This window comes from Corvus kubaryi, unplaced genomic scaffold (assembly GCF_017639235.1).
Source record: "Corvus kubaryi isolate FWS band 111438036 unplaced genomic scaffold, C.kubaryi_AGA036_p1.0 37357, whole genome shotgun sequence".
Classification (NCBI taxonomy): domain Eukaryota; kingdom Metazoa; phylum Chordata; class Aves; order Passeriformes; family Corvidae; genus Corvus; species Corvus kubaryi.
This window is the reverse complement of record NW_024581117.1, coordinates 11,939,128-11,947,327: the sequence shown is the minus strand read 5'-3', so window position 1 is coordinate 11,947,327 and position 8,200 is coordinate 11,939,128.

The following is an 8,200-nucleotide window of genomic DNA, read 5'->3' as shown; positions in this document are numbered from 1 at the left end:
CTGTGGAAGTACCCTGACTGGAGCTCTGAATCCTATAAAAGCTCAGATTTCACAGCCAGCATGGAAATCCTTTCAGCAAGATCACTCTGAAAATATATTTATATTAGTATACATCTCTCTCTCAATCAACAATCAGCTCCCACAGTGAGTTAGCAGTGACCAGGAGGGTCACCTCTGCCATGCTCTAATTGTGACACCCATAACGATTATTGGCATTGCAAAAACCACAATGACAGTAACTGACCTCTCATCTCAAACAGGGAAAGGGGTTTTTCCTGCTTTGAGATGCAACCAAGTGGTTTGTACCCCTGAGCGCTCAGCATACAGACAGAGCCACAGCTTCTAGAGAGCTGCCCTGGGATAGAGAAGGCAACAGCCATAAACTGTTTCTGGCTGAAGGAAACCTGAGCCAAACCAAGTGGCAGATGAGGCAATGATTCTTTATCCTGGCCAGAACAGGCAGATTACAGCAGTTAACAAGCTACAAAAGCGGCATTTAGTTTTTCATCCTGAGCAGAAGACAGGCCCCAGGCCCAGCTCCTCCACAATTAACGCTTACAGCAGGGTAGGCCTTTTAGACATGCCTCAGACTAAAACAATCTGGTGACTTTGGTAGGCAAGAGAGGCAATGCTGCAGAGGAAAATTCTGATATTCTGGAATAAACTTGTCATTACATTTGACAAAAACTATTTCATCTTCCATCAGAATCACCATTTCTCAGACGGGGCAGTGAGTCTTCAGCAACAGGCATCATTAAAGAGGCTTCATTCCCCTAATTAGCTACTGCTACAAAAAAATATATCATATCACCTAGGAACTGGAAACATAGGGTTTACCCTGAACCCACAAATCATAAGATTTCAGTTTAACAAAGAAGGCATTGAAAGTATTGTAGTCAGTGACAATAGCTAAGAAGATAGCAAGGTATACAAGGTAGGAAGAGGAAAAAGCTTCAAATTTAAGCAGACTTAAAGGACAACAAAACCCCTTTCTAGCCTTCCCAGATTTTCAACAGCATCTGACACAGAAGCTTTCCACAAGATGACCAGTGAGGGACAGATGAGCTTCTTGCCATTTCCCCTGCCTTGGTCACTCTTGACTCAGCAGCACAGAGGGAGCTGTGGGTCAGATTTCAGCTCCCAAGAAGATCATTTGCCTGCACACTCCAGAGGGGAACCTCCACCTAGCAGTAAGACAGCAAGTTCCTCATCACTGCACCGCACTTTCCTCTTGAAAGCATACGGATAGCCACCAACAGAACAGGCACTGAAGTCAGATGAAACAAATCCATTTTCTCCCCTCTGTATAGGCTGGTCATAGCTGACAATTGTGCAACCCAAACTTTCAGACTTTGGGCTTTAAATACTGCACTGGGGAGAGCACACAACTCTGCTGATCCCTTGGGCTCCATCCTTAACACGTTATTCCCCTGGGGAGAAGAGCTTCCAAAGTCTGCTGTAGGGGCTTCAACTATGCTGGCACTTTTATATGGGTGTTTGAAATAAAAATACTGACATCACCACAAATCCATCTGATTCTAGCTGGACAAATAACAGTTACTGGAAGCCAATGTCTGCTTAAAACAGTTTTAGCTTTATCATGAACTTAGAAAAATAATATTGGTGGTGAAATATCATTACTCTCTCCAAAATACAGAGCAGCTCTGAGTGACAGGGAATTATTACATTCTTCCAGACAAGAACACAAAGACAAGTGGCTTCTTTATGAAATCTCTTCTCACAGAGACACTGGCTCAGCTCTGAGCCAACAAGTATTTTGGACCAGAAATTATCAAAGGAAACACTAACAAGGTTCTGAGGACAGGAACTGACCATGGGCAGAAGCTTTAAGGGGTGGGAGGTGTCTACAGCCAGGAAAAGTAGAAGTGATGGAGAGCTGGATCAAGTAAGGGGGATCCCCATCCAGTACTGTTTGCTACTCGTTTATCCCACACCAGAAAATTTCTACATGGAGTTCAGGCCCACCAGAGTTTTACTGACCCAGACAGAGACAGTCAGGGGAGCACAACACCATGGCAGAGGGGAAGAGGAGCTGGGCAGGAGCAGAGCCAGGAGCCTCTGCACACCATCAGCCCCACAGCTCAGCAGGCTCTGGAAAGGCAGCCCCACTGCAAGCTGGCAGGGAAACCATGACTGAGAGCAGGGAAACACTCAGGTCTGGCTCTTTTTCTAGTCCCATCCTCTCAAATTACCAGCACAGGCTGTGCAGCAGGGCCTGTGCAGGAACAGGTGTGTGAGGCAGGACAAGAACCCCGCACGCACCACGCCGGCTTCTCAGGAGGAAAAAGCCACAGTTCTTAAACCCTGTGGCCTTTTGAAAGGGTCACAAAGGATGAGCCAGTTGACATAACAAAAGTGCATTTTCAAAAAAGCATTTGAAGCTGTTTCTCAAAAGTGCTTCTTAGTGTAACTCGGTTGTTAAGAGAGAGCAAAAGATCTTTTCTTGGATTAAGAATGGATTAATCTTTTAGCAACTTATCTCTTTACACAACTAAAAAATAAAAAGTAAGGATAAGCAAGTGGTCAGTTTCCAAAGGAAGTGCATTCCAAGAAAAGATATCTCCTAGCTTTCTGGCCAAAAATAGTCCTCATTCCAGCTTCATACTTGAAAAATATTCATATAAATTCTGAAGGTCTAGAGGAAAACAATAGCTTTCTTAATACATAAAAACAGCTCAAAGATACATCTCAAATAGCAGTAAAGGATTCATTCATTTTTTTGGGAAAGGGAGGTATTTATTTAATATACCACAACCCCATTTTTCTGACTATTATTCAGCATTGAAAGAAGAAAGGCCTATACCGCTGTATAAGAGTAAATATTTCGATTAAACTCCACTGGGATGTGTCAGAACAATTCCAAACACATCTATATTTTAATAATGTATCAGTGAGATATCAATTATTACGTACCAATAATCCAATTAAAAATGCACTCTGAATAAACTGTCTGGCCCAAATCCAAACCTCCAGACTATTTAAACAAGCTAATGGAAACATTAGGTGTCAGGCTGCATATTTTGTTTTCTAATTAAGGTAGTATTTGGCTGACATAGAACCAATTTACATGTAAAAGCCAAACAATTAAAAAGGTCACACAACTAAAACTTTGGCATTTCACACAGCAAATTGAACTACCCAGCAGAAAACAAACCCACACAGAAAACAAGAGTGAGTTACACTGCACACGTAAGCACAGAAAAGAGCCACAGAGACATACACCCAGCCTGTGATCTCATCAGTGTCTGATAACTGCCTACAATAAAACCTAAAAAGAAAAGAAGTGTGCAACAAGATTTTTATGAGTGGTAGATGAAGATTCAAGCCAGCCTTCTCTCTGCAGACACCGATGGCCTGTCCTCTGGATCAGGCTGACCACTGAAGTATTCACAGCTGGGATCAATCCTGGGTGCCCCAGCTCAAGTGTGCTCTCTTCTGGGTCTCCAGACAGACTCAAAGTGCCTAGAGAGGCTTCAAGGAACATGAGACACGCAGGCTTGGTAGAAATCAGACCCCAAATGCTTCTTCCCCCAGGGGTGGGGAGGAGAGTTCTGGTCTGGAGCAGTAGGGGACGAGCCCCCAGGCTCCGTTCAGCCCTGCAGAGCCCCAGCGAGGGCCAAGCCTCTGCCCAGGCACCCCAGCTTTTCAGCCAGTGGCGATGCTCAGAACAAAGGGGACTGTGTGATGGCTGAGGAGGTAACTTACTAAGAGGGGAAAAAAGAAAAAACCAAAAGAAACGAAAGCAGCGATTGCCATGTCTCAGAGCATGACAACTTTCTTAATTTACCCTTCATCCAGCGCTGACCCCATGGGCGAGGCTGTGCTCTGCTGCTGCAGCAGCTCTGGTGCAGCTGCTTTGCCCAAAACCAACCTCAAGGAGATGCACAGGCCAGGCTGAGAAATCCTCTTGCTTACACTGATGATCATTTTAATGCAAAACTGCTGATATACTGTACTCAAGGGACAAAGTTGCAAATCTTTACTGGCTAAACTGAATTATCCCCAGAGACCAAAATTTAGAATTTTAAATGATTTTACTATTAATTTTCTGCTGAATTGCCCCACACACATCCCTCATCATTTTTCCACGCCCTCAGCCGCACAAGTGTATCAGCCAACAAGAATATAGGTATTCCTAAATCCCCAAGTTATTCTGTGAAAAAAATAAATTACTCCAGTGGAAGAAACATCATTCATGGGAGCCATGTCAAATGTACAACAGATCACTCCTTCAGGAAGGAAAAGGACTTTCATGCAGGCAAATCCCAAAAAGAGAAGGAAGGAGCAGTTAGAAAGCATGGATAAGCTCTCTTGGATAACCACAACTGGGAGCGTCAAAGTACAGGGGAAGACCAAAAGAAAAAGCCCAGTTAGAAATCTCATCTTCCTGGGCCACAAGGCAGACCTCCAACTCCAGCAAATTTTGCTGACAAATAGAGCAGCCCCAGTAAGGAGTCACACCTGATGTGCAGGCACACAGGACAGCAGCAGCACTGGGAGGAGTGGAATGCTTCTCTTTCCCACTGCTTTGCTTTTCCTTCAGCTATAACCAGATGGGGATTTTAGTCTGGTTGGAACATCTGAGAGAATTGCCAACTGTGCATGTGACAGTGCAGAGGGGTCAAGCCTGAAGGTGACATAATTAAATCGCATTTCATAGAAAATTATCCTCATTTACACCAGCCATAGCAATACATCAAAGCTTTTAGTTCTCTAGAAAGTTGAGTAAGAGTTGATTATGATTGAGTCACAGAGAGGACAGATCCTGCCAGACAGAAAATAATTCCATGATGTTAAGGCTGAGACCTGGTGGCCATTTTCTTTAGACATTATTCTTCATTACAACAACAGGAACACCTACACAACCCACAAACAAACAACAAAAATCCCAACCTTATAATCCCCCCAAATCTTCATATGCCACATGTATCACACCAACCTTAAAAACAAACATGCAAAGGAAAGCCAGAGAAACACTGCGCATTTTTCTCTTCCTGGCCAAGATCAAGAAAAGGCATTTCAAACACTTGAGAGTGAAACTAAAAATCTACCTAAAGACAACAACAAAACATTTTAATTTCAAGGTTTTCTGACAGGCCTATTATGTGCCCCATTACTCAAAAGCGCTTTAGATTTTTCAGCCAGATCAATTCACTTACACAGGACGATTCTCTGTGCTTTTAAAATTAGTGCACTTTGAACAATAGCCACAGTACAGCAAACAGATTTAAAAAATTATTCCTTCCTTATCCCACTGAAAGCAGCAACATCACCTTTGTGTTTAAACACTAATGTAATATTTTAAAAATCTATTCTATGAGGAGCTGCAGAAATTATTGAACTAAATTAACTAAAGAGGACTGAAATGTACAAACAACATTAGCATTAATAGAATATAAGCAATATTTACTGCAGTTTATTTCATGGCCTCTGCATTAATAGTCCTTGAAAAGCACTTTCTCTCCTCTACACACAGCATTAGGAGTGAAATAATAGCTGTTTACAGTGCTGAAAGGCTTCTGTACTGCTTTTACTTTTGAACAGTTGGATTTTTCCATGGGATTTAAGGTCTCTGTGGCCCATAAAGGTGGGCTATACAGGATATCTAATAGAGGACACAGGTAAACATTAGGTATTTGAAGATTCAGTCTATCTGAAATATTGTGCATTTGTGAATTCTGACAGGATACATCTCTTTCTATATTATGTATTATACCACAACAGAGACCAAAGACCCCATGGCATGAAGCTCTGCTCAAAGACAGAGCAAAGTGGCAAGTACTTAAGGTATTTCGGGTAATAATTGTGGTTTAAAATCCTCTTTTCAGTATTGCCTCCTGGCAGAAGGATGCAAAACTTGTCTGAAGTTTGCCAATTATTAAGATGAAAACGTATTCAAACTAATGAAACTTAACAAATTTAAAAAAAAACCAAACAAACCCCAAACCAAAAAACCCACCTTCCATAAATATTGGGGTAAGGGTTTGAATTAACAATCCAAAGCAGTGAAACAGCTTGGAAATCTCAATCCATGCCTCTGATGTGACACGCACAAGATAATGTTGAGCTGACTTCTGCTTTGACCAGGAACTATCCAAGGGGCTCTGTAGAGTTAAGCTTATAAATCCCATAGAAACTTAATAGTTGGGAGATTTTAAATGCCTTAGACTCCATTATAGCACTAACCTTTACCTTTTTTTTTCTTGGCTGTCAGAAGACTTGAGCTATTTCTTTCTAATGCTTGAAAAAACAAAGGCAAGTGACATCTAAACATAATCAACATGTGCCAGCATTCAATCTCTCAATAATGACTTAATAAGCCCATCATAACTAAAGCCAGGTAATTTAATGCTAATTATTTCCAATTAACTGCTCCTTTTAAAAACAAAAGCAAAGCAAAATTTTAATGTTTCTTTATCAACTACAAATACTTCTAATTTGCAAATCAGAGTAATAATTTTGATTTTTGCTGGTGTTTATATAATTGACCATCTCATTTAAAACCAAAATCCTATACGATTCCTAACTAGATAAACTAGAGACCCTCAGTTCCAGTGTAAGCTTTGATCAAATCTCAACTTTAGAAAATTTCAAATAATATATTCCAGTGCAAAAAACATCCAGAAGCACAGGAAAAGCAGAGCAGGAATTTTTTTTTTTCCTGGTATTTCTTTTCTTAATACATTGTTATCTTAGCTGTTCATCAAATCCCACATATACAGAAGCTTTTGTCTTTGAGAAAATAAGCACCCCATTGGTGAGGAATAAACTAGAATTTTCCCTTAAAGTTTATGAATTTTTTTTTTTAAACTATCTTAATGCTTGTTCTTATAACAGCTTGAGGTCAAGCCAGAAAAACAAAGTCCCAGCCACTGACGTGAACCCACCAGTCCCAAAGTGTTTGGTGTTGAGCCTATTCCTGCCAAAGGCACCAGTGTGCCCTGACAGGTGCTGCTGACTCAGTGTCAGAGTAAAACCAATTCCTGTTGCCCATCCTCAGCCAAACTAAACCTCCAAGATCCCAGGTCAAGAGAGATGTAACTCCTGGCTGCTGGCACTGTGCCTCATGCCTTGCTCCCCCCAGGCTCACTGCTGGCCACATTTGTCTGCTCCACCATGGCTGTATCTCTCACTCCCTGCTCATGCATTAGTCCTGCTCAGCTCTGCCTCCACCCCTGTGCGACAGCATTCCCCAAATCCCCTCCCTTCCCTCTCCCCGCAGGACCTCTGCAACCTTCTGCAATTCTTCCCTGAAAAGCAGAAAAGGGTTTGCCTTCAACAATCCACACAGGTAAAGGGATTACGCGATAAAGAGTAATTGTATTGACAGTCTAATTTAACACTTTCCCTTTTGCATGCTTTCGCTGTGTGCTGTTTGAGTTGTTAATAAAAGGTTTAATACACTTTTCATGGCACTTAATACTGTGGAACTAAGCAGCTTTATACCTAAAGGTCTGGGACTTGCCCAACTGTTTCATATCCAGGCTGGCACTTAAGGATGCTTCTTTTGCAACTTGAGGGCTTTTCATGGCAAAATCCCTATGCCCTAGTGGAAGTTTTGCTCTGGGGCCAAGCAAGTTGTTTACCTGTCCCACATTCTGGTACTGGCTCTCCCTATTTCTGAGATCTTTCTATCACTGCCTTCCACCACCATTTTCTGGATGTGATATTCCAGCCCTTAGAGGTGTACCTCAATGCCCAAATCTCACTAGGCAGGGCACAGGGAAACCTTCACCTTTGGTGCTCCTACAGATTTGTGGCCAGATACTCCCTCCAATCCAAACCCCTCTTTCTGTGCTCAGGCAGGTGGTCTCCCTGAAACCATGGGACCTTTGCAGGTATTGTCTCAGAATAACTGAAGTCATTGACTGCACCAGCCTTCAGAGCAGCCCAGGGACAATCAGCAGCTGCATTGAGCTGTCAGGAGCCAGAAATGACATGTCTATGGATTAATGACCCGGCTTGTCAGGATGGCATGCATTTGCTGTGTGCAGAAGATGAAACATCTACTTTCCAAAAAGCAGGATTTGCTTTACAATAGACCTCTGCATTGCCCAGAGCACCGACATTTTTCTGTCACTGAACATAAACAAGCTACAGTCTGGAGTAAAATATGGTTTACTAAGTCCCTGAATTGATAGAGCTTCATATTCCTCCGTGGCAGATGTTACAAATACGC